Source organism: Macaca thibetana, chromosome 10, assembly GCF_024542745.1.
Source record: "Macaca thibetana thibetana isolate TM-01 chromosome 10, ASM2454274v1, whole genome shotgun sequence".
Lineage (NCBI taxonomy): Eukaryota > Metazoa > Chordata > Mammalia > Primates > Cercopithecidae > Macaca > Macaca thibetana.
The window spans coordinates 72,878,736-72,905,152 of record NC_065587.1 but is presented as its reverse complement, the minus strand read 5'-3'; the positions used below and the strand labels follow the sequence as shown (position 1 = coordinate 72,905,152).

Sequence of the window (26,417 nt, the reverse complement as noted above, 5' to 3'; positions counted from 1 at the left end):
TGAGCAAAGGAGGCTTTTTTCGAAATACGCTCAGGCTGAGAAGCTGCTCTTTGTGCCTCCCCCCCGCCGCCCCCCGCCCATTCCACCTACCCTTGCAATACCTGGGCCTGGACTGGAATCCTCCCTCCACCCCCCTCCCCGCCCACCCTCCAGCCCCTAAAAGTCCTCCAAGCTCCCCTGAGACCCAGGCCCGCCAACTCCGTGCAGAATCGGTTCCCAAAAAGGCCGGTAGGTGGCGCCCGAGACCCGGAGCCCCATCCGGGCAGCCTCCAGTTCCGAGGCAAGGGCTCCCGCTCCCCTTCCCAGACAGCGGGTGTCGCACTTTCGCTGGCGATGAGGCCACGCCGGGAGCAGGGCCGCTCCGGCGCTTTCCTCCTCGCCGCCTCTGTCCTCTTGACTCCCGTCCCTCTCCTCCCTCACCCCAGAGATGCTATGTCCTGCCTCCCTCCCAGGAGGACAGGCATCAGGGCTGGCTCCAGTCCTCCCCCACCCTACCCCAGGTTCTCCTTCCTGCAGACTAAATTTAGAGGTAAGGATGTGGCCGCCTGCATGGGGCGGGCGGGGAGGGTCAGCGGTGATGCTGCCGGATGTCTGCCAGCCGGGCCGGGACGCTGCGTCAGGTCGGTAAACACGCGGCGTGCTCCGGAGGGGCCGCGCCAGCTGCGAGGGGGACGCCGCCACCCTGCGCACCCTGGACTGACGTGGCGCCGCAACCCGCCTGGCGGCACTGCCCCAGGCAACCCCCCCCCACAGTCTCCTATCCACTACGGAAAGGCATGGCTGCAGTGGCTCTCACGCCTTACTGGTGGAACCCCTTAAAAAGCTGCTATGGAGGTCAGGGTGTAGCAGGTATTAAACTGCGGGTCCCCCTCACCCCAGGCTCCCTGGAGCACCACCTCTGAAAACCAGGGGACCAGATAAGCTCCAGCCTTGGGAAGCCAGGATAGGCGAACAGCGCTCGGTGCCAGCAGGGCCGTCCTAGCCAGCTACCTGCCTTCCCAGCTCCCAGAGCCTTGCATGGGCCGCTTGTCCTCACCGCTCTGTTGTGGCCGTCAAATAAGACCCTCCATGGATGTCACAAGACTGTCAACATTTTCAAGGGCCTCGTGCATAAAAATAATTTGTCAAATGCGGAAGCTACACCGTGAGCAGACTGTCTTTGGAACAAGCTGTGGAATGGACAATGTGAATGCAGGCAGCCTCCAAGATCAGCACAGAAAGAACCCCCAGCTCCCTGCACCTGGTCTCAGAGACTTTGAACTCAAACAGACATCGCACATGGAATGCCACGCAAGTAAGCAGGGGCCATGTGAGTCCCCTGTATCCTGACCCTCAGAGCTAATCCCACAGTCCTGTCCCTCCTCAGGCCCTGTCCTAGATAAGCCTGTCAACCCCCAGTGCCTCCAGGAAGCCAGAGGAGCCCCCTACACAGCCCACAGAGGGCAGAGAAATGAGTCTGTCCTGTGGCCCTAATATCATCCCATGGAGCCAGCACACCCTGGACAGCAGCGTCCTTAACATCACTTAATCATCCCATGGAGCCAGCATACCCTGGGGTCCAACCGAAAGGGAGAGAGAGAACATAGCCAGGACGCCTACTGTGTGCTAAACGCCTGGTGGGGAGTGGGGGCAGTAAGGGGCAACTTGTTTTCTGTTGGTTTGTGTCATCGTTTCCTTTCCCTTTTGGGGTTTGTTTTGTTTTGTTTTAATGTATGAGAAACTGCCTTATTGAGGAAAGACAATCGCTTAAATGGTCCTCGGTGCCTGCCCTGTCCTTCTCTCGCCTTGGGGAAAGAAAGAAAGAAATAACATCCACTTCTTGATCTGTATGCACAGGAGAAACAGAACACCCTGTACTTTTTGAGCAGATAAAGGAGAGAAGAAAAAAGTGCTGGCTCAGCCAGGCAGGGAAGAGGAGGAGGGCGGGCAACAGACACTTGCCTTCTTGCTCCTGCTTCCATGGCAAAGGGGGGGGTGTAAGCCTCTTGCCCAGTGCCTGCACCCACGCCTTGAGTTAATTCTTCATGTCCCCATGCAGGCAATGCCTGGGAGCATCAAGAAATCAGGCCAGCCAGGGCACGAGTGCACCCCCTGGTCCCCTGGCAATTTCATCCAAGATGCCGTGCAGCCAATTCTCCAGCCTGCAGGACTCCACCTCCCCCAGCTGTCCAGAGCCGCCACCACCCTGACTGAAGTGTCCCAAGAAGCCACATTGGACACAGGAAAGTAGCAGGATATGGAGAGAGGAAAAGAGGGAAGAAAAGCCCCGTCCTGTGGCAGGGTTGCCAAAGACGGATGAATAAAGACTCAGAGGTCAGGTGACCAGAGTGGGCATGAGCCACCAAACTTTGTGTGAACTGCCACTTCTTCATCCCATCCCTGGAACATCCTCCCCAATTTCATTTTGACACCCTCAGAAATTTACACTCTAGTTGCAGTGAGCTGAGATCGCATCACTGTGCTCCAGCCTGGGCAACAGAGTGAGACCCTGTCTCAGAAAAAAAAAAGTAAAGAAATTTACATTCCAGCAAGTACCTCCTAATGGCCAAATACTAGAGACACGTGTTAGTCCTGGTCTCCAACGTTTGACCCTGCCAAGCCCCCCTTGGAAGTGGCCAGAACTAAACTGGGGGCACCACCCAACTCCTGGCATTTTCCTCACTGAGGTCAAATCACAGGACCACCAAGCAGTCCCTAGGCTCAAATCTGGAGTCACCCTTAGTGGGAGACCCTCATCATTTGTCGGGTCAAGCCATGGCAACCCCACAGCCTGAATCATTGTCACCTCCACCCTAGCTGCCCCAGGAGCACCTCCCACCCCCCTCCTCTATCTGAGCCTCACCTATGCAGGTCTCAATCTCCCAGCCCCACTCTCCAAGGATAAGCACAGCTGGGCATCTCGTTGACCAGGGAATATAATTTAGCAATTCACTGAGTACCTACTATGTAGCAGGCCTGGGGAAGATCTCTGCATGTCAGCCTTGCCCTCTTGACCCAGCTGGCCTTTCTAGCTTCAGTTCTCACTCACAACTCCCCCTCCGAAACATACACACAGACCCCCAACTTCACCAAAAGCCGGGAGCCTCCCCAGCCCAGCCCAGCCCACCTGAAGGCCTGCAGGAAACAGCCTCCCTCATACATGTCAGAGAAGCTGGTTCTGGGTTCTCTTAACATATGCACACCCTTGTGTGATTTCAGGGCTGAGTGCTGCTCGAACCACCAGCAAGGCCTGCTCCATTACTGTTTCCTGAAGCAACAGACACCCTTGAAATGTGAGTCCCTCATACTGGTTCTGCACTGTCACCTGCCCCCGAGCCTACCCCAAAGCACAGGCATCTCACCCCAGGAAATTCTGTTGTCTATTATCTCAAGAATGAGGTTGGAGCCCCACAGCCACAAAGCAGGGCTGAGGTCCCAGGCTAGACTGGTGAGCCTCTGCCCAAGGTGAGCACAGCCAAGCCCTGTGAGTGAACCACAGTGGACTCAATCACCCAGCTGGGTGTGCGGTGCCCTTTCTTTAACATTGAAGCCCACCTCAGCATCACCCAAAAATCAGTACATCACGCCTCTCTCCAAGAGTGGTTACTGAAACAAAACAGTGCCAGGAGAGGCCAGCCTCCCGTACCCCACACCCTTCCAAGACACCCCTCACAAGACATAAAAATCTGGCCAGGTGTGGTCAGAGCCATTACAGGTGGCTCATGCCTGTAATCCTGGCACTTTGGGAGGCCAAAGTGGGAGGATCACTTGAGCCCAGGAGTTAAGAGACCAGCCTGGACAACATAGTGAGACCTAGTTTCTACTAAAAATTAAAAATCGCAAACATATTCAGACTATCGGAAACATAAACAAAAAAAAAATTTAAAAATTAGCTAGTTGTGGTGAAATGCGTCTGTAGTCCCAGCTACACAGGAGACCAAGGACGAAGGATGGCTTGAGCCTGGAAGTTTGAGGTTGCAATGAGCTATGATAGCGCCATGGCACTCTAGTCTGGGCAACAGAGCAAGACCCTGTCTCTAAAATAAACTAAAATAAAGCTTTACTTCTAAAAAGAGAGAGAGAGAACCAGGCATGGTGGCTCACGCCTATAATCCCAGTACTTTGGGAGGCCGAGGCAGGTGGATCACTTGAAGTCAGGAGTTTGAGACCAGCCTGTCCAACATGGTGAAACCCTGTCTCTACTAAAAATACAAAAATTAGCCGGGTGTGGTGGTGCGTGCCTGTAATCCCAGCTACTCGGGAGGCTGAGGCAGGAGAATCACTTGAACCTGGAAGGTAGAGAGTGCAGTGAGTCAAGATCACACCACTGCACTCCAGCCTGGGTGACAGAGTGAGACTCCCTCTCAAAAAAAAAAAAAAAAGAGAGAGAGAGAGAGAAAAAAAAAAAAACTCCTACCCATCTCTGGCCCCCTCTGAACACAGGCTATTCCCAAGTGTGCCTGAGCCCTGCCTTTTTCTCAAGGTCACCCCAGGATGAATTTCCTAATCCATTTCCCAGAGAAGAAGAGTGAGGCTCCCAGGAAGTTAGCCCACCTGGCTCACTTTGCCTGGCTCTCCTTGGAACCCAGGACTCCACCAGCTGAAGTGCCCCAAAATATACCCAGCCCTTCCACCAGCAGCCTCCTCCCTCCTTCAACCCCACATCTGCTCATGAGACCTGTCCAGGACTGTGGTGCCCTGGGCAGCAGGGGACAGCTCACTTGCCCCCTTCCCAACCAGCCTTGGGGACTTAAAACCTCTCTTCCCAATGGAGACTTCTAGTCCCTAAGGGCAGCCCCACCTCAGTTTCCCCATGCCTCCCGCCCCCGCCCTGCTCTTTCTCAGGTTTCTAACAGGAGGAAAGGGAGTGGGAGGGAAGCTGGGGAGCTGCTCCAGGGGCACATCTTTGGACTGCCTGGAAGTCTGGGGAGGGATTTGGATTCTTGAGGCCCCCCAGACAATGCAATTATTCTTCAAATGTAAAAACGCCCAGAAATCCCAGACCAGCTGCTTTGCACAACGGCCCAGACAAAGGGGCTCTGTGTCTGCGGTGAGGCTCCTCCCACCCCTCAACCGGGGAGGGGCTGGGCCCCAACTCCTCCCAGCCAGACCCTCCCCAGCCTCCTCACTCAGGCCAGTCAGGAAGTAAAAGGACTGCTGGGCCAGGCTGGGCCGCCACGGAGGGAGAAGGGGGTGGCAGGTGTGGGGAACAGAGCAGGGGCAGCCCATGAGTCCAGGAAACACAAGGGGAGGGAGAGAACACTGGCCCAGGAGCCCGGAGACCTGGGTTCAGGCCCCAGCTCAATCTCTACCTTGCCAGGTGACCCCTGGGCCAGTGTCTTCCCTTCTCCAGGCCCCATTTGGCCAACACCTCTGAACTCACTCCAAGGATGCACCCTCTGTACCCCACCACTGCACACTTGTCTCAGCCCTATCTGATATCTGAAGGCTTCCTTTGGTCTTCAAGCTTTCCCATCTGTAAAATGGGGATAGGTACAGCTACTTTGTAGGACGATTAAATTAGCACAGGTAAAAGGTGTGGCCACTGTGAGGGTCATCTCAGACCGGGTGGGAGAGGGAGAAAGATCCCCAAAGAGACCAGTACAGAAGTCACCTTTCCTAGGGCCCAGAGCTCTGTCTCACTTATAGAAGAGCCCCGATCTTCATCTGAGCTTAGAACCCAGCCTTCACCTTGGCCCCAACCCTAATATCAGGCTGGACCTTGACACTGACATCATGCAGGCACCCCACATCTGTATCTGGCTAACCCCAACCCAATACTGACGGCCTGAGCCTCTCAATCCTGACTCAGTCTGACCATCCTCCCCACTGCTGAGGGGAAGGGGGCATCAGAGGTGGTGGCCATTAGCCAGTTCCAAGCTCACGAAAGGGAAAAGCTGTGGGAGCCTCTTTCAGCAGAGCCCCCGCCCCCAGCAATGTCCCCTGGCCCTCACAGGCCAAAACCACGGAAGGGCTCCATCATCCTGCCTGGCACCCAGACTTCTCTCCAAGCACATTGTCATTGCTACCCACATTTCTTCCCTAAAATCATAAAGTCCCTAAAAGCACAACTTTAAAAAGGCTTTGTAAGCCAATTTCAGATGAGAAGAAGGAGCCAGGGGCCCTTGGCAGGCATGTGTTGCAAGGAGAGGCAGCCATTGGCTCAGTGCATGGAGGGACAGAGCCAAAGACACGGCCCCCACAGGCACTGGGAGGCAAAAGCAGGAGGGCCCCCCGGGAGAGGTGAGCACTTTGGGGCATCTCTGTGTCCCTTGGTGTCCTGCACACCACCGAGGTTCATTGTTTCAGGACCCTTTTGCCTGGCAGGCATAAGGTGATTTTATAGCTCCCTGTAGGGGCAGACCCAGGAGACTACTCAACTAGAAACCTAATTGGGGGTGGAGGAGGGGAAGAAAGCTCAGAAAGAAGCCAGAGAGGCTGGGGGGTGGATACATTGGCTCACACCTGCAATCCCAGCACTTTGGGAGGCCAAGGCAGGAGGATTGCTTCAGTCTAGAAAGTCAAGGCTACAGTGAACCATGATCACACCACTGCACTCCAGCTTGGGAGACAGAGCAAGACTTTGTCTCAAAAAACAGAAGCCAGACAAAGGGCAGGGTCTTTCTGATGGGCAGAAAGCTCACTGAGGGCCCTGATGACAGTGTCAGTCAGAGAGAGACACAGGTACAGATGGGCCAGAACAGAGGCTGGTACTGCAATTCCTTCCCCAGGCCACATCCCTGCAGCTTTATCCCAATCCCCACCCTATAGGTCCCACCTTCAGCAAAAATTAGCCACTTGATCACACTCTGACAATAGATTAGGTCAGGCCCTGGGCACAATTGCTCTGAACACCTCTGAACCTTTCAAGCTCTGGGCCAGCCCCACCAGCTCAGTTTCCACTTTCAGTCTCCTCACACCCCACACCCTGCTTCCCATCTTTGTGTATGTCTATCTGCAGACGTCCCTGGCTTGCCAGATAGATAGTCATCACTCAGCAGACAGAACCCACATTCTTCCAATCAGATTCCAGATCTTCCAGAGGTAGGCAAGCTCCATGCCCTCTCAGCAACCAGAGATCTGCTGGGAGGATATGCCACTCCAGGATGCTACTAGAGAAGATGAATTGCCCAGGCAGCAGCCTCTGCCACTAACCAGTGTGGCCTTGGGAGAGTCTGTTAGCACTTGAACCTCATTTTCCCCATTTGTCTAATAGGGAAAATCACCCCTACCCTGAGAGAGGCCAGCCCTGACTCCCGAACCTATTCACCAGCCTCCTGTAACCCCAGCAAAGTCTACTGCAGCTTCCTTTAGTGGCTCTCAAGATAAGACCCCATGGTCTGGATTCCCTCCCTGTAAGCAAGACCTAACACCCCAACTCTGAATTCCCCTGCAGGAAGTCATCAACCACACAGGTGTAAGAAAGACCAGGCCCAGCATGGCGGCTCATGCCTATAATTCCAGTGCTTTAGGAAGCTGAGGCAGGAGGATTGCTTGAGGTCAGGAAGTTGAGACCAGCCTGGGCAACACAGCAAGACCCTGCCTCTACAAAAATAAAAATTTAAAAGTTAGCTAGGGCTGGGGACAGTGGTTCACGCCTGTAATCCCAGCACTTTGGGAGGCCGAGGCAGGTGAATCACGAGGTCAGGAGTTCGAGACCAGCCTGGCCAACAGGGTGAAACACCGTCTCTACTAAAAATACAAAAATTAGCCAGAAGGGGTGACATGCACCTGTTAATCCCAGCTACTTAGGAGGCTGAGGCAGGAGAATCGCTTGAACCTGGGAGGCGGAGGTTACAGTGAGCCAAGATCACCCCGCTGCACTCCAGCCTGGGCGACAGAGCGAGACTCCATGTCAAAAAAAAAAAAAAAACTTAGCTAGGGCATGGTGATGCACAACTGGAGTCCCAGCTACTCCAAAGGCTGAGGTGGGAGGATCACCCGAGCCCAGGTGTGTAAGGCTGCAATGAGCTATGATCATGCCACTCTACTCCACTATGGGCGACCTTGTCTCTAAATAAAAAAAAAGACCACAGAACCGGTCACTGCCCTGGCGAATACGCTGGTGCAAGGCTGCCCTTGATAACAGCAGACGAGGCCACTGGCAGGAGAGGGTCAATAGGTGATGGTGCTCACAGCTGCTCGCTTCCTTAGAAAAAAAGTCTCCTAACACAGCTGAAACCCAGAGAGGGAATACTAGCCTCAAGACCAAGGTATCAGCCTTGTTTTGAGGTACCCAAGTCACCACAGCCCTTGGGGAACCCCAGGAAGAGACACTTCTCTTACACACACACACACATCATGAAAGCGTATTTCCTTATGTTTCATTTGATGACCCAACTTAATAAACAGGCCTATCCTTTGGGAACACCTTATAGTACCACAGTTTTCACACAGGTCCTGGGGTGTGATACTGGCTTTTGAATACCAGTCATTTGAATCCCCACCACTTATTAGATGAGTGATCTGAGCCTCAGTTTCCTCATCAGTAAAATGGGGATAAAGTGTGCCTGCCCCACAGGGGTGTGTGACAATGCATGCAGAGGGCTTATCCCAGAGCCAGGTGTGTAGCAGCAACAGTCCTTATGTTTTCCTACAGGCCCCAGTCTGCACACTAGTGGTAGTCACTGCAGGGAAGATTGGGCCGGGTAAGAGGCAGGGGTGGGGATGAAGGAAGCCCAGCCAGTAGAAAGATCACAGATCCCCCTGCAGAATGATTCCAGAGCAGAGCCACCAGGCCTCAGAGAGAGCCACCATACCCCACAGAGATACAGTTATGGACTAACAATGGGAAGAACAGGATAGAAGGGTCGCCCCGCTATCCTACTTGGTAGGGGTGCTTGGAGCTCCTAGGCTAGGGCTGTGAGGCTGCAGGTGCAACAACAGGACAATCTGTGTGGCCACCAGCCTCTAAGATGCCCCTCAGTGATCCCCGCCTCCTGGGATTCATGCCTTGGTGTAGTTCTCTCCCAAGCTGACCATTGCAGCCAATAGGATATGGCAGAAATGATGGAATGTTACTTCTGAAACTAGACATAAAAGACACTGTGGCTTCCACCTTGCTCCCTGGGGCAGCTTACTCTGGGAGAAGCCAGTCACCATGTGGGAAGGACACTCAGGCAACCCTGGGGCAGCCCACAGGGCACGGAACTGAGCCCTCCCATAAACAACCAAACCGTCCTGCCACGCATGTGAGCGCACTGTCTCAGAAGCAAATCCTCCTGCCCCTTCAGATGTCTGCAGCGCTGGCTGACACTGTGACTGCAACCTCATGAGAGAGCCCGAGCCAGAACCACCCAACTAAACTGCTACCAAATTCCCGACCTACACAAACTGTGAGCGTAATAAATGTTTACTGCCATTTTAAGCTACCGGTTTTGGGGTCACTGGTTAGCCAACAATAGATAACTAAGAGTCAGCGTCTCTCTCCCCACAGAGACTCCCCAAAGTGGATCAGGTAAACACTCCCCCAACCAATCCCACTCAGGGCCTCAGACCCCGCTGTTCTGAAATGCAGAGCTAGGATGAAGTGGGCAGGTAGCCTGCTCCAGGTCCTACAGCTTACAAGGCCCAAGAGACAGGAACGTCTTCCAGCCAGTACATTAGACTCACCTGGAGATTTTTACAAATAACCCCTACCTATACCAGGTCATCTAAATTAGACTCTCTGGGGTGGGGCCCAACCATGGACTTTTTTTTTTCTTTAAGGACCTACATGATGCTAATGTACAGCCAAGGCTCAGGTTCCAATCGCAGCCTCCTGGCCAGCCCAGAGCCACTGGGGTCTGACAGTGCAGGAGAGGAGGAGGCAGAGAGAGCCACAAGGCCAGGCAGTGCCCAAGCTCTCCACCCTGGGCTTAGGCTTGGGTCTCCCTCCACCCCGCTGCTGCCCAGCTCCCAAAGCCCCCTGCTCTCCAGGCATACAAAGCACCTCAGGCCACACAGATGTCCTTGCCCAACGTTGTTCACACACCGCCACACATAGTCGCATCTTCCCCGTCTTTCTCTCTGCATCTCAACACCCTCTTCAGGTCCAACCTCTGTGCTGGGACTGCTCCCCTAGAGGACGGGAGCCAGGAAGCAGGGATGGGGTCTAGCTCTGAGTGATCTTGGAAAGACTGTTTCCTCATCCACAAAATGGGAATGACCATCACATCTGTTCTGCTCTCTGCTGGGTCCCAGGCTCCTCATCAGAAGCCCTTAGAGAGACCTATATTTGTATGTTTTGTCTCCCACAAGATGCACCCTTGCCTGGCCCTGCATCAGCCCCTGGAGATTCCGCAGCAGTGGATTAAAGAGACAGGGCCCTGCCCTGAGGCTCACAGCCAGTGAACTCAAAGGTACAGAAATAAGGATCATGATGAATTCAAGAGACGATGGGAAGGAAGACCTAATGGAGGGTGGAAGAGGAGGCGGAAATTCCCAGGAGAGAGAAGTGAGCTCCACGCAGGGAAACTGCACATGCAGAGGCTCAGAGGCACTGCTAACAGGATCATCTCTCAACATGTGATTCCAAAGCTGTCCCTTTTCGCTCTCTCCCAGAACTCACCTGGACCGGCTTGGAATCCCCTGGTCCCACGCTATGCACTCTCCTGAGCTTCCTCCATAACTTTGGCAGCCGCCTCACCCCGCCCTGGGAGTTGGGAGTCGGAAGTGGGGAGTGGGGAAGCCTTCCAGCGTCAGGTGGGGAGAACACACCTCCCGCCTCCGCTCAGGGCCTGCCCCAGCCCCACCCGTGCCGCCCTGCGCTTCCTGGGCAAGTCAGCCATGCAGGTTGGCTCCCTGAGGCGCCCTGGGGAAGGGCAGGACGCACACCTGCCAGGAGGCACACGACCTGCCACCCAAGGCACCAGGAAGGGGGCGGGGCAGGCACAGGCGCTGGAGACACACAGGCCCTGCAACCTGGTGGCCGCCGCGAATGGGAGTCTGGATGGGCACCGGGCAGGTGGGGGGCACGTTTCCAGCCTAGGGTGGGGCCAGTGCTAAGGAGACTGGAGAAAAGCACAGACACTGTTCGTGAGTGAGGCCTAAGGCAGGGAGGGGAGTAGCAGGGGACAGATTTTTCATTCATTCAAAAAGCTTTCTGGAGGGCTACCTGTGCCAGGCACTGTCTGAGGCACTGGGGATACTGCAACACCCAGATGCCCCCCTTAAGGATCTGTCAGGTCAGGGAAAAGCAGGGCGGAGAGACCGGAAACTGTTTGCACAGGGGCGTCAGGGAAAGCCTCCTGCCAAGGCAACGCTGCAGCAGAGGTGCAGTGCTGTGTCAACCTCCTGGGGACTTGCTGAATGGCAGGATGTGGGGTGAGGGCAAGGGCCACATCAGCATGACCTGGGTGAGCAGGCATGACACCACTGGGACAAACCCAGACGAGTTCTAACTGTGTCAACTGGTCATCATCTTTGCCCTTCACAACAAGCTGGTGGGGTCAGAAAAATGACAGAAGCCAAATACCTCAGTGCAGGACTGCAGTGGGGAGGTCAGCCCAGGGGTCTGATTACTAAGCCCAGTTCTCTCCTCCTGGCTATCAGCAGGGTTGGGAGAGTTTCTCCAAGCTGCCTGCTATTGTAGGGCCAAGCACACCCCGAAACACAGCCCCCTGCATCAGGCATCACCTGCAGGCACGGCCCCGATGTGAGTCAGTGTCCCCAGCACCACCCGGCACAGAGATCCGCCCATTCTGCAGCCTGGACACTTGACGCCTAGGAGGTGTGAGCTGGCAGCTGAGGGGGTGGCTTCCCGGTGGGGCTTCTCCCCTATCCCTGCCAGGAGCCGCAGCATCACAATTCTGGGGTGAAGGAGAACAGCCCAGTCAGCACTTTCCGCTGACTCTTTCAAAACCACTCACAAGAACTGAGGCCTGTGAGCTCAGCCCGGGCGCAGTTCCCCCTCAGCGGCCCCTCGTGACTCTGCACAAAGCCCAACTGTGCTTCAGCTCCAGCCCTGGGGAGGGGGTGGGGTCTCCAGCAAGCCCATCCTGTCTCCTGAGCCACAAGGTCCCACTCCGCCCAGCCTGGGACCTGTGCTTTCTGCCCACAAAGAGACACGACAGCCCCAGTGTCAGAGCTGTCTGAGCTGTGCTGGATCCGGGCAGCCTTCCTCCCAGAAGGTGGGGAAGGGTCTTCCTCCACTGTAAACCCTTTTCCAGCACAAATACCTCTCTTACGGTGTCCACGCAACATAATTTATCATAGAGCAAAGGTGGCATACATAATCCCAAAACGAAAAAAGGAAAATATCCAAAGAAAAATCTAGTCACCAGATGAACCTCACAGCAAACCTCTATTTTGCCCCTCTTGTGCCAGGCCCTTTGCTGGGCACTTTCCATTCATTGCATCTTTTAATAATCATAAACTCCCTGCTGCCCATTTTACAGATGAGGAAACGGGCCCCAAGAGGTTCAGAGGCATGACAGAGGCCACCTGGACGGAGCGAGGGGCAGGGTGGGGCAACACTGCTCAACCCTTGCTCTGACCTCAGGCCCCCCCACTCAGCCTCCCCAGGGGTGCTGCAGGCCTGAGGACTGCCCTGGCTTGGCAATTCTCCCATCTTACTCCTCCCCACATACTGATATGCACACATTGTGCCAGGCACTTGGGGCTGGCAGGAGTCATCTCAAGGCCTGACGGCTCACTCCAGCTTCACTGCCAAAGCCTGCGGCTGCCACAGCTACCTGCTTTCTGGCCTGGGCACTTAGTGGGGTCCCTGCAGGTCATCCTGGTCTCCCTGCCCCATGCAGCTGGATTAGGCTTGCCAGGCACTAAACTAGCCAGGCCCCAGTCCTTCACCCTCGATCTCCTCCTCCATAAACAGGGCCAGGGACAAGTTCTAATTGCTTTGGCCAGCACAAAAGAAAATTCAAAAAGCAAGTAACTCATAACTGCCTCTAGACGGTCCTCGATCACTGGCCCAAGACTTTCCCCTCCTGGTGACTTCAGGGCACATTAACTGTGCTCTCCTAACAAGTCCACAGGACTAACCAATAAAGCACTTTCCATAGAATTCAACCATGAAGCCCAGTCCCCCACCCAAGTGAGAGCTGGAACCAGGTCTCAAAAGCCACTGAGGTTCATTTCAAAATGCACACATGGGCCATGCACCCATGATTTAATCCATAAAACCCCTACGGAGTTGAGACGCTGAGTTTGGACATAAACATATTCTTTAGGCCCTTTTGTGGAGTTCAAAGACAGAATAACTCACTAGCTTTTGAAGCATCAAGAAAGGTCTGTTCTTAAAATCCTGTCATCATTGTTATCACTCTATTTTTAGCTGAATAGGTCTGAGATACAGAGTGCAGTGCCAAGCGTTTTGTGTGGAATATCTCAATCCTCACATCAATACCCCCATACTACAGAGGAGGCAACTGAGATTCAGAGAGGTTCCACAGCCTGCCATGAGCCTGCCTCTGAACTTTACTTAGTAATATATTAAGCCTCAGGCCTTGCTCTTTTTAAAATCTAATGAAGAAGCAGCTGGGTGCAGTGGCTCATGCCTGTAATCTCAGCACTTTGGAAGGCCGAAGTGGGCGGATCACTTGAAGTCAGGAGTTTGAGACCAGCCTGGCCAACATGGTGAAACCCCGTCTCTACTAAAAATACAAAAATTAGCCAGGTATGGTGGCGGGTACCTGTAATCCTAGCTACTCGGGAGGCTAAGGCAGGAGAATGGCTTGAACCCAGGAGGTGGAGGTTGCAGTGAGCCAAGATCATGCCATTGCACTCCAGCCTGGGCAACAAGAGTAAAACTTTGTCTCAAAAAAAAAAAAAGAAAAAAGAAAAAATCTAATGAAGAAGTCAAGTTCATTGTCTTTCCTTGAGTTACTTTTTAAACTCCGAACCTTTTCAGATTAACTCTCCAGGTTTTGCATTGCGTATGATTTTTTTTATTATTATTTTCCAAAATAAGAGAGAGAAAAAGGTCCCTGTGTGTTTAACATTTAAAGGCATCATTTAAAAATATTTCCTAAGAATATATGCCCCTTGGTGGTCCTGGGTGTCTCCTGCTTGAGTCATCCTAAAATCCAGCCAACTCAGCCTGCAAGGAGTATCACCACCACCCGCCACAATCAGAGGTGCGGTGGCTGAGTTGGGCTGTCCCGGAGGTCTGGTTATGGGTGGGGAGCAGCTGAAGGTATGAGGACAGGCTCTGAGAGAGCCATGGGGTTGAGGAAAGGGCATCAAGCCAGATGTCCCAGAACCTGAGTGAGACCCATCATGCCTCACTCAGGCCCCATGAGGCTGTATGGGGAAGACAGGACCCATGTGTCTGCCAGGGCCTGGCACAGAGTTGGCAGGGGTGGCTAGATTCTTTGTTCTGTTTTCTAATAAATTGCAACTCATTCCCAAGTGCTCGTTCTTCTGGCTTTAAGTCACACCTTCCTTAATGCCATCCCTCAAGAAGCAGGTGAAGAAGGGAATCTGGACTAAGGGGTACTGCAATGGCCCCCAGCTAGGCCACCATGCTCCACCAGAACCCAGATGCTTTTCCTCATCCTCCAACCTCCCAGCCCCGGATTTAGAAAGCAGTGGGCTCCTACGTGCTTGAGGAAGAAAGGCAAAGGGGCAAAGGAGGACAAGAGAGTGGAGCTGGGGTTGGGTAGGAAAATCCACTGAGCATGCCCCACCAGGGCCTCCGGGTCAGGTCGGAGGGCCAACGTTGCCTCAAGCACCACCGTAGCTCCTCCTGGGTACTATTTAAAATACCACATCCCGGCAGGGCGCGGTAGCTCACGCCTGTAATCCCAGCACTTTGGGAGGCAGAAGCGGACAGATCACGAGGTCAGCAGATCGAGACCATCCTGGCTAATATGATGAAACCCCATCTCTACTAAAAATACAAAAAATTAGCCGGGCATGGTGGCGGGCGCCCGTAGTCCCAGCTACTTGGGAGGCTGAGGCAGGAGAATGGCGTGAACCGGGGAGGCGCCACTGCACTCCAGCCTGGGCAACAGAGTGAGACTCTAAAAAAAAAAAAAAACAACCACACCCCATCTCCCCAACCTGAGCTGCTGAACAAAGAGCCTCACACTGAAGAGGAAAGGAGGTGTGGTAGAGGCAAGGCAGGGTAGCCTCACTGACTGCCCTGAGAGTCTGAGAATGAGGGTCACGACTGTAACCTGGCCCCTCCCCAAGCTTCAAGTCCATGAAGGGGCACAGCACCGTCCCCGCCCACAGCCCACCATCACTCACACCCTGCCTCCTTTCTCACTAATGCACTGCTCTGATCACATCACTGTCCTGCTCAAAACCTTCTGTGGGCTGCCACAGCCCAGTGAACCAAGGCAGTCCCTGACGCCTCCTCCCTGCCCGCAGGCCGCCTGTCTCCTACACACACCCACCAGGATCCTCTGACTCTCAGACCCAAACCTGTGACTTCTCATTCTGTCCAGATCTCCCCACCCCACTGGCCATTCCTCCAGGAAGCCAGTCCTGCTAGCTACTTGCACCCTCACTCTTCTCCTCTGCAGGCTGCTCTGGTCTAACCAGGACCCCACCCTAAGCCTTGTGCTGCTTTCTGCTGGTTCTTGCCTTCTTCCCTCATGTCCACGATGACAGGACCCTCCCCAGGGTCCCTCCTCCAGCCATGTCAATCACAGTAGTAAGAGCAGCCAACCGGTATTAGAGTGTCACAACAACCCAGCCACCCTAGGAGGGAGGAAATATTAGCCTCGTGGTACAAATGAGGGAACAGAGGCACAGAGACGCTTAGCTTCTTGTTCACAGTTCACAACCCTGCTGTGTTAAGCTCTGAGATGAAAGGCTGGGGAGAACTTGCAGAGCAAGGAGATGCCCAGGAGGTATAAGGAAAAGGCCCTCTCAGAATCCAGAAGACGGCCGGGCTGGCTCACATCTGTAATCCTAGCACTTTGGGAGGTCAAGGCGAGAAGACTGCCTGAGGTCAGGAGTTTCAGACCAGCCTGGCCAACACGGTGAAACCCCGTCTCTACTAAAAGCACAAAAATTAACCGGGCATGGTGGTGAGCGCCTGTAATCCCAGCTACTCAGGAGGCTGAGGCAAGATAATTGCTTGCACCCAGGAGGTGGAGGTTGCAGTGAGCCGAGATTACGCCACTGCACTCCAGCCTGGGCGACGGAGTGAGCCTCCATCTCAAAAAAAAGAAAAAGAATCCAGAAGACCCAGGCCCAGCTACCTGGGAATCCCAGGCACCAGACAGGTCCTTCCAGATCCTTCCTCGCTTACCCAGTGAGGCACAGCCATTGCCAAAAGAACCCAGGGCTGGCTCTCAGCCCAGAAATACCAGGGAGAAAAGGAAGGATGGCGGGGAGCTTCCTGGTAGAGGTGGAATAGGCACATCTGAGGGCCCTGGTCAGTTGAGGTCCCCACAGGCACTGGCAGGGAGGTAGCAGTCACTACACCCAAAGGAAGGTGGGGAGGCAGACATGGAGGGCAAAGATTTACAGAGATGAAGAAACTGAGGCCTCAGAGGGGAGCCTGGCATCTCTCTCTCTCTGCAGTGCTCTTTTCTTCTACTGATTGTCCAAATGTGCCCATCCCACCAAGTCCACTTCTACCAGGAAGTCCACCTGTGCTACCACGTTCATAGCCTTCCAGTGGGCAGCATCTTTCCACATCAGCTCCTCCCAGCAGGTGTTTTCCTGGTGGGTGGGACATTATTGGCAGTCGTTTAAAAAAAGATTTCCATGGTCAGATCAGGCTGGGAAACACTCAACAGTTTCTTTTCTACAGGACTTGTCAGGGCCTTTAATTCTCTTAAACGTATTCTGAACCTCCCATAGGGTAGTGGAGTGAATTTGCCAGTTTCTACCCTTATTTGTCCCGTGAACCCTTGAGACTGCCCAGAACAGTCTTTGAGAAACGTTATCCCCTCCCATCCCGCAGGACAGCCTGGCCCAGGGGCAGGGATCAAAGTGGGGTGTGATTGGCTTGGCCTTGCCCTCCTTTGAGGAGGCGTATGTGGGATATCTAGGGAGCTCAGACTGAAAGCCAGTCAACTCCTACCCTGCCAGCCCCTCATGGCACTGCCCAGGGCAGCTGAACCTTTGCCCTTTGTGTCTGCCCTCTGCACCTTCCTTTAGGTGTGGTGACTGCTACCCCCCTGCTAGCATCTGGGGGGACTCAACCGACCAGTGTCCTCAGATACCCACCGCAGGCCATTTAGAGTCTGAGGTGCAAGGGGCCTTGGGAGAGCCACAAAGCAACCTGGTTTCTTGCAAGCAAATTGCTAATTCGACCCCATGTAAGTTTTAATGTTAACTTTAATATTTAAGATTAAACTAAAATGTGTTAAGCTGACTTTCTGGGAAGATGCAATGCCCCACCCAACAAACCCTGTGATAACCCCCCAAGGAGGGACCTGAACCCCTCAGTTTACAGATGAGGAGACTGACACCTCAGAGAGGAGCAGACACTTGCCTGTAGTGGCCCAGCCAGGGCAGAGCAGAGAGAAGCATCCAGGCCCCCGCTACTCCCATGTATACCGCAGAGGTGGCCAGAGTGGGATAAGATCCCCCAACAGCAGCTCACGTAACCATCAGGCAACAAGGACTTGAGTCAGGGTGACGGGCACTGCACATACTGGGGTGATGGCCCGGCAGCTGTGGAGAGTATGGTCTTTTATGAGGACACGTCACAACTGGAGCTAGAGGGCTGGATCAGCTGTTTCCCCAATCTCTCTGCCCTGCCTGGCTGGAGGAAGGCTGCTCACTCCAGATTGGTTGCTGTCAGTGCCAAGCTCAGCTGTGGGCAGAGATAAGGTGCCCCCCGTGCTGTCTGCATGTCACCCTGCCCTGGGATACAGTCACTCAAGGTACCCACTCATAGTCTTGGGAGCTCCTTACAGTTAGGGGCCCTGGAAATCAGACCTATGTTCCTGGCCTATGACCCAAGCACCTGGAGGCCCTCACACAGCTCCAGCTCCCAGCAGAGCCCCTGCATCTCACATCTTCTACAGTCCCCTCTGTCCTGCCCCCAGCCCACCTACACCGCCCCCACCCCCTACACCGGCAGCTCCCTACACATCCTGAAACACAGGAGCCGCAGGAGCCAAGGTGGTTCCCTTTACCTGTTCCACCCACCTGAACTGCACTCATCCCTCAAGACTCCAGTCTAAATCCTTGCTATACAAAGCACGCTCCATGGAGCAGCAGCACTGCACTGCCAAGAAGCTTGTTAGAAATGCAGTCTCAGGCGGGGCGCAGCGGCTCACGCCTGTAATCCCAGCACTTTGGGAGACTGAGGCAGGCGGATCACTTGAAGCCAGGAGTTCGAGCCCAGCCTGACCAACATGGTGAAACCCTGTCTCTACTAAAGATGGTGGTGGGCACCTGTAATCCCAGCTACTCAGAAGGCTGAGGCAGGAGAATCGTTTGAACCCAGGAGGCGAAGGTTGCAGTGAGCCGAGATCCTGTCATTGCACTCCAGCTTGGACAACAGAGCAAGACACCGTCTCAAAAAAAAAAAAAGAAAGAAAGAAAGAAATGCAGAGTCACAGGCCTCACCCCAGACCTGCTGAATCAGACAGGACAGACCTGCATTTTAACAAGCTGCCTAGGTGATCTATGTGCACTCGAGTCTGAAAAGCACTTTTATAGACCACTGCTCTAATCAGGTAATTGCCCCCATGCCCTATAACCTTCAAAGGCTCCCCAGGGCCTACTGAATCAAGGCCAGACTCAGCAGCTTGGCAGCCAAGGCCTTTCCCAACCTGGCTTCAAACCACTCCAGGCCTGGCTTCAACCCACTTCTCCTCCACCTTAGGAATGCCATCCCCTCCTCTGTCAGCCAAAGCCGCCCAAGATTTCAGAACCCTCCCAAAGCACCACCTCCTCTGGGAGGAGGACCTCATTGTATCACACCTGGCATGGCTCACGTTTATTTCCTGGAGAGCAGGAACCATGTCCTGTGTTCCCAAAGGCTCTGAACACCAGGCTGGGGCACAGGAGATGCCAGGTGCTAACCACAGCTAACAAGGCCCAGTGTCTACTTGTCAGGAAGTCCACCTCAGCTCTAGCCTGTCCACCTCAGGCTCAGCCACAGCCTTCACTGCAACTCAGCAGACAAGGACTTGGGCATCGTGGACAGGCCTCCTCCATGCTCCCCTGCCAGAGAAGGGAGCCCTTCCTGACAACCATGAAGGCTGGTGAGCTTCCGACAGCAATGTTTTCCCTGTGCCTCAGTTTCCACGAACCCTGCTCCCTGTCTTCCTAGGAGGCTGGCAGGATCTGTCCAGATAGATGAGCAGATCCCCTCAACTCTGGGGCTCAGAATTCGGAGAAAACAGACCCCATCCCTGTGTGGTCAGCAAACCGTTCCTCAGCCAGCCAGTCAGGTCCTTGGGAGGCCAGGTCACCTGCCCAGAGCCATCCTCATGCCAAACAGGAAAGCCTCCCAGGGCAGAGCTGTCACACCCTCCTCCCCCCTTCCTGGCCCAGTTCCTCAGCCTGGCATCCCAGGGGAAGCCTTTCCTCCTTTCAGAGTCTACAAGGAGAAGGCACTCAAGCATGTGACCTCCAGGGAGCAAAGAAAAAAAGTCCCTCTAATCCCATTTTACAGGCAGATGACGAGGGCAATGCTAAACCCAGAAGGGTGACATTCTAATGATGGCATCTCAGGCAGAAAGCAGTAGCTGAACCAGAAGCAGCAGACCTTCCCAGCACCCCAAAATCACAGTGTACGTGATGCCCAACCCATTGGTCTGGGTCTGGAGCCCCTCCTGGAAGAAAAAGCGGGGCATGAAGCAGAAAAATTCGGTTACCCACTCCAAGCGAGGATCCCTTCTACCTTAAAGGGTGTAACTTCTTTCCCACCTCCCCAGCCCCCAAGGCCAGGCACTCTGGGAGGCAGGAAAAGCCTCTTCTTAGGAAGCCCTTGGCTGACACATAACTGAGAGGCATGAGAGAAGTAGCAGAGTGTACTGATTTTGAACATGGATTCTGGAGTCAAGTTGCTTAGATTCAATCCTCACTTTGTCATTATTTAGTTGTATGACTATGACTCAGTCTTCCCATCCGTAAAATGTTTGGATTCAATCCTCATTCTGTCATTATTTAGTTGTATGACTTTGCCTCAGTCTTCCCATCTGTAAAATGGGAATAAGACCTACCTTATAGAGCCTTTAAGAGGATTAAAGGAGTTAACATTTGCAAAGTCCTTAGAACAATGCAGGGCATCCAGTGAATATGCCAGGGCCCTGCCCTGCCTCTTGACCTCTGCTTGATTCCTCCCACCCAGGATGCCCTCCTCATCCCCACCTATCCCAGCTCAAGGCCTTTCCTAGGCATGCCAGCCCGATCCCAGATCTGGACCACTGCCCCTAGTTCTAGCACCCACGTCGTGGTGTTACCTTGGTCCACCCCTGTCCCCTGTCCAGGTCCCAGCTCCCCTCCCTCCCAGATCTGAGGTCCCCTAGCTCTCAGCCTTCCATTCTGAGAGTACCAGCCACACAATTTAACACTCAACTGGCTCCTCTGTGCAAACAGGAAAGCTGTGGGTAGAAAGGCAAGAGTCTAGAGAGAGACCACCCCAGGGCTAGGCACCCAGCAGTCCCCCAAGAGAGTGGGCTGAAATCAATTCCTGGCTGCCCAGGCTGCCCACATCTTGCGAGCTAGAGAATCTCCCTCCCACCCAACATGCACACATATCCTTCTGCTGACCCAGCCTGGATTTCTACCAAAGAAAGCAAAGGAAATCATTTACCCCAACCACAGTGACACGCACAGACTCACATCCCACCGGCTGCCCTCGACATACAGGCCTGCTCTCGAGCCACCCGTACCTTCTCCACTTCCCTTTTTCACATCCCATTGGCGCCCTTAGATTCTTGCAGCAATCTGCCCAACTGCTTTTGTGGAAAAAAAATAAAAATCCTCAGGGTCACTTGAAGTTTAAAGGGGGCTCCTGTGCTCACTGCAATACCCACCTGTCTGCCCAACCCAGCCCCAATCTGCCCACCTGGCTTCAGATTTCCTGGGCATCAGCTATATGCCAGGCACTGTGCTAGAGGCTCCAGATACAGCACTGGTCCTTTCAGTCAAGGTTCCGGCCCTTAAGAAGCCAGATAAGTCAAATATACAAACAACTGTAACAAATGGTTGTGAACTGTGATAAATATAATATAGAAAGTAAGTCAGGTGCTATGATGAATTATGGGGGACTTCCCAAGACTGGGAAGGCATTTGAGGAAGGTATAATTAAGTGAAGACCTTAAAAATAAGAAGGAGAAAAGCCAGGCCAGTAAAGGGCACTGGAAAAACACTCGTGGCAGGAAAGATAGCACAAGCAAAGGCCCTGGGGCAGGAGAGAGCTTAGGGTGTCCAAAGGGCAGAAATGATTCAGATGTGTCTGTCAGGGAGAATGCAGAGGAGACAGTGGTCAAGATAAGGCTGGGGAGGTCAGCTGTGGCCAGAATGGGAAGGGTCTTGTAGGCTGAGGGAAAGCTTTGAGATTTTAATCAAGTGTGATAGGGAGCTATCAAGAATTTTAGAGAAATGAGATGGTCCCATCAACAGTTTCTATATCATTCTTGCTGCTCTACTAAAATAGATCAGAGGAGGGCAAGTGCAGACCTGGGGAGAGGGTTAGGTGGCTTGGCTTGGCTTGGGGCAGGTAGCCTGGGGCCGTAACAGTGGAGTCAGAGCACAGAGGGCAGGCCTGAGATCAATTTTGTGAAAAGAACCAAAAGGACTTGCTCTTGGTGGAGTTGTGCCCCTGGTTTCCCATCTTCCTTCCTCCCTTCCTTCCTTCCTTCCTTCCTTCCTTCCTTCCTTCCTTCCTTCCTTCCTTCCTTCCTTCCTTCCTTCCTTCCTTCTTCCCTCCCTCCCTCCCTCCCTTCCTTCCTTTCTTTCTTGACTGAGATGGAGCTTCACTTTTGTTGCCCAGGCTGGAGAGCGATGGCGCCATCTCGGCTCACGGCAACCTCCGCCTCCCGGGTTCAAGCAATTCCCAGCCTCAGCCTCCTGAGTAGCTGGGATTACAGGCATGTGCCACCATGCCTAGCTAATTTTGTATTTTTAGTAGAGACGGGGTTTCTCCACGTTGGTCAGGCTGGTCTTGACCTCCCGACCTCAGGTGATCCACCTGCCTTGGCCTCCCAAAGTGCTGGGATTACAGACGTGAGCCACCACGCCCGGCTAGGTTTCCCATCTTTAAAAGTGAGTAGATGGGCCAGGAGCAATGGCTCATGCCTGTAATCCCAGCACTTTGGGAGGCCAAGACGGGTGGATCACCTGAGGTCAGGAGTTTGAGACCAGCCTGGGCAACATGGTGAAACCCCATCTCTACTAAAAATATAAAAATTAGCCGGGCGTGGTGGCACATGCCTGTAATCCCAGCTACTTGGGAGGCTGAGGCAGGAGAATCACTTGAACCCAGGAGGCGGAGGTTGCAGTGAGCCGAGATCATGTCATCACACTCCAGCCTGGGCGAAAACAGCGAAACTCCGTCTCAAAAAATAAAAATAAGAATAAAAAAAGTGAGTAGATGATGGGTCATTCACTGAGATGGGAAGGCCTGGGAGTGCCATCAGGGTTCTATTTTCATCCATATTAAGTTTTTTGTCACCCAGGACATCAAAAATCATCAGATGGGGGTTAGGTAGAGAGGCTGGGGCTGGAGATAAAATCTGCTATTTAAAACTATCAGAATGATGTACATTTAAGATCTGTATGTTTGCAAATTGATGCTTGATTTTTTAAATCATAAGAAAGAATGAAACGGGGAAGAGTTTGTAAATAGACCGGGGAGAGAAGCGGCTATGGACAGAGCCCTGGGGCCCTCCAACATTTGGAGCTGAGTGAAGGAGTTGTCTGAAAAGAAGTCTAAGAAAAACGGCAGCCAAGGAGGGAAGAAAACCAGGAGAAGCCAAGGGAGGATACTGGTTCTTGAAGGAGAGTGTTCAAGGAGACCAGGAGAGGTGGAAGAAGACTTGCTTGTGGGGGCGTGGAGCTCACTGGAGAGCTTGGCTAAGGCTGTTTCAGTCAAGGGGTGGGACCGAAGTCAGGGCAAGCCAGCTAAAGAACGGAAGAGCTGTGCTCCGAAGAAGCGAGTGCAGAAGGCTCTCCAGGGAAGTTTTGCTGTGAAGGGAAAAAGGTCTGAAGCTGGAGGGAATGAGGGAATAAGGCAAAAAGGGGGCTACAAAATTGGAGAGACAGGGTGCCAAAGCATATTTCTCATACAGCTATGGACGATCCAGGGGGAAAGAAGCCACTTCTAACACCGGAGAGAGCGGGGGTAACTGCAGAAAGGGGGACAGGGAGAGGACCTTGGAGCCCAAGCGGAGGCAGGGCCAGCGGCAGGAATTGGGATGCTTTCTCCGCCTAACAAGAGGCAAGGGGGCAGGGGTGGCCGAATGCAGATTCACCTCACACACTTTCGGATGCATGGCACCCCGGCCCGCGCCGCTCCCGGTAACCCCAGGGCACCTACTGCTGGCTCCAATCATGGCCAACTTGCCCCCACAGATTGGTACGTGATATGCCACCAACAGCAATGTTCTGCAAACAACCTGTGGGCACCTCTCACTATACATGCCAGGAACCGCGCGTATCTCATCGGGCCAAGCCCCCTGGCTCAAGCGCCGCGGGCCCCTCAACTGCTCTAAAGGAGCCCTCGTCCCTACCCCAGGGCAGTGGCTTCCCTCAGCCCCTCCCCCAAAGTGAGCCGTCCAACACGCCCGAACCCTTTGCGAGCCCGGCTCCCGCCAAGCCCGGGGCATCCCGTAAGCCCCTAGTTGGCCCTTAGGAGAAAGCAGCTCCTCACCCTGCCCGGGGCCCCAAAGGGACCACCCGGACGCCCGGAGCCCAGAGCGGTCAGCACAGCCTCTCCTGGCGTTCGGGCCATCACTCGGGAGCCTTCTGTCCTCTCCCCGGTGCCCACCCTCCCGGCAGCCCGAGTCGTCGCGGGGCGTCCGCGCCCGGCTTTGTCTGCGCCCACGGGGCGCGCCTGCCGGGCACCCGGGACGCTCCCCTCCCGCACGCAGCCCGGGGGTCCGTCCGGCACTCTACCCCCGGCGCCCGGCCCGGGCCGCGCAGCCCTAGCGCCGGGATCACCGCCACCCCGGCCCACACCACTGCTTTCCCCCGCGGGAGCCAGGGGGGCGCGGCGCCCCCCGCTCCCCGCGAGCCTCCCGGAACGCCCCGCACCCCCGCCCGAGCGCCCGAGCGCCGCGCTGGCCGCCCAAGCCCCGCGCCGGCCGAGCCCTCGGGGACCGCTCCGGGCCCCTCACCCTCTCGCTGCGGCCGCAGCCCCTGCCTGCGCCCGAGGGAGGCTGAGAGCCGGGGCCCGGGGCCGGAGAGCGGGCGCACCGTACCTTTCCCTGCTGAGCCGGGGAAGTAAGTCTGCGGCGAGCGGCGCACCGGTCTCGGCCTCCTCCTTCTCTCCTCCTCCGCCAGCCGCCTGGCTTCCTCCTCCAGCCGCCGCCGGGACCGTAGGGGCCCGAGCCAGCCGCCGCGGCCTGTGTGGGGCCCCGCTCCGCCTCGCGTCCCCTACCCACCCCGCTCCGGCCCGGCCCTCCGTTCCGCCTCTAGGCGGGGAAGCGCCGAGCTCCTCCCCGGGCCCGCCCCGCCAGGAGCCGGGAAGCTGGAAGCCGCTGAAGCCGGAGACTGCTGGATTCCTGCCTCGGAAACCCAGGTCCCGCGCCCAAATCTGGGCCCGCACCTCCTCCCTCCCTATCAGGGGTCCCCCCTCCCGCAGGTCACCCACCGCAGGACAGGCAGCGACGTGTAGCATAGGGCGGCGGCAGAGGTCCAGAAGCCAGGAGGGTAGAGGTGGCCCTGGAGAAATGGGGTTTGATGCTCCCCTCCAAGAGGGAACCGCTTGGGGACAGGCTTCAGGACTGGGGCAAGTGAATTTCAGGTGAGGTTTCCTCTCAGCAGAAAAGGCCTTGTCATTGCCCAAGCTGTTCCGTCCCCTGGAAGCCTCTTCTCCCCACCCCACCCCACAAATCCCTATGCCCTCTTGGGGTTAAATGTCAGTCTACATGTCACACCCTCCTCTGTGAATCCTCCTGGGTCACCGAGGAGAGCGGAATATTTGTTAGCTCTCAGAATTGTATCTCCTGGATTTGAATTCTGCCCCTAGGTAGCCTTAGGTAAACTACTTAATCTCTTTGCTTCAGTTTCTTCATTTGTAAAATAGGGTTAATAAATAGTACCTACTTCAAAGAGTTTATTAAATAAGGCCGGGCACGGTGGCTCATGCCTGTAATCCCCGCATTTTGGGAGGCCGAGGCAGGTGGATCTCCTGAGGTCAGGAGTTCAAGACCAGCCTGACCAATATGGTGAAACCCTGTTTCTACTAAAAATACAGAAATTAGCCGGGCGTAGTCGGGGGCTACCCGGGAGGCTGAAATAGGAAAATCACTTGGACCCGGGAGGCGGAAGTTGCAGTGAGCCAAGATCACACCACTACACTCTAGCCTATGTGACAGAGCAAGACACCATCTCAAAAAATAAAAAATAGTTTGTTAAATAAAAATATTAATATGGACTTGATGGATTACAAATGATGGGAAACTATGCAAATTGGCTTGGTGTAAGCAGACAGGTAATTTATATGCTCACGTAAAAGGTGGTCTGACTGATTCAGGTACCAAGAAGCACAAAATATATCAGGATTTGGTCTTCCTTCCCCTGTCTTTCATCTCTGTTCTTTGCAGTAGGAAGTTGGCTTCCAGCTGCTCTAGGCTCCATCCTCTCAGCCCAAGTCCTCATTTATTTCAGCAAAAAGCCAAGGTGACACCTAGTTGCCTTGGACTGGTTCACATATCATTCCAAACTAATCACTGAGGTTCTGATATTCAGATTAGTTGGGTCTGAGTCACACATGCATCCCTAGAGTTAATTCATCCTAATTCATGTGGATGGAGAGTGAGGAAAGGTGATTTCAGGGCCCTGTTTACCTTTAGAAGGTGAACGGACCCAGAGCTGTGTGCCAAGAACACATTAAGTTCCCAAAAAGTATTGGGCATAGTTGAAGACCTTCATTACATTTCAGGGATGCCAGTACCTTTTGAGCATCTTTGTATGTTAGGGGACCTTTCCAACCCCTCCCCACATGCCAAAGCCAGAAACACTCTTTCCCAGTCTCCTTTGCAGCTGAAGTGCTGGCAGTACCCAGGCCCTGCCAACAAGATGCACCCCTGAAAATTAGTGTATAGAAGTGAGCAATGCTGGGAACATCAAATAGAATGTATCTTTAAAAATAAAAATAAAAAAGAAGAGAAGCAAGCAATGTGAGGAGACAGGAGTCACCCAGAATCCATCGGGAGGAGGGTGGCAAGGATGGCACTGGAGGCTTTAAGGGCAGCAGTGGCAGAGATGCTGGAGTACTTGCCCCACTGAACTGAAGATGCACATCTCAGTTGCCCATTGCTACATAACAAGCTGCCCCAAATGTAGTGGTTTAAAACAACTTTTTTTTTCTTTTTGAGTCAGAATCTCACTCTGTTGTCCAGGCT

General features: G+C 54.2%; 1 protein-coding gene and 1 long non-coding RNA gene across 4 annotated transcripts in view; one reads left to right on the top strand and one right to left on the bottom strand.

Moving 5' to 3' along the window:
- SMOX (spermine oxidase) overlaps window positions 1–24,449 on the bottom strand; it is a 39,531-nt gene extending 15,082 nt beyond the window's left edge. For 2 of the 3 annotated variants that reach the window (XM_050745227.1, XM_050745225.1), the window contains exon 1: window positions 24,270–24,449. The gene's annotated coding sequence lies outside the window, so the exon portion shown is untranslated. Of the gene's footprint in view, window positions 1–17,377; window positions 17,564–24,269 lie in introns of those variants that run through there. The other variant, XM_050745224.1, reaches the window with a different exon arrangement.
- Window positions 281–2,492, top strand: LOC126929139 (uncharacterized). The gene is made up of 3 exons (XR_007717079.1): window positions 281–529; window positions 1,101–1,294; window positions 2,039–2,492. It is a non-coding gene; the product is annotated as an uncharacterized LOC126929139 (long non-coding RNA).
- Window positions 24,450–26,417: the final 1,968 nt, after the last annotated feature.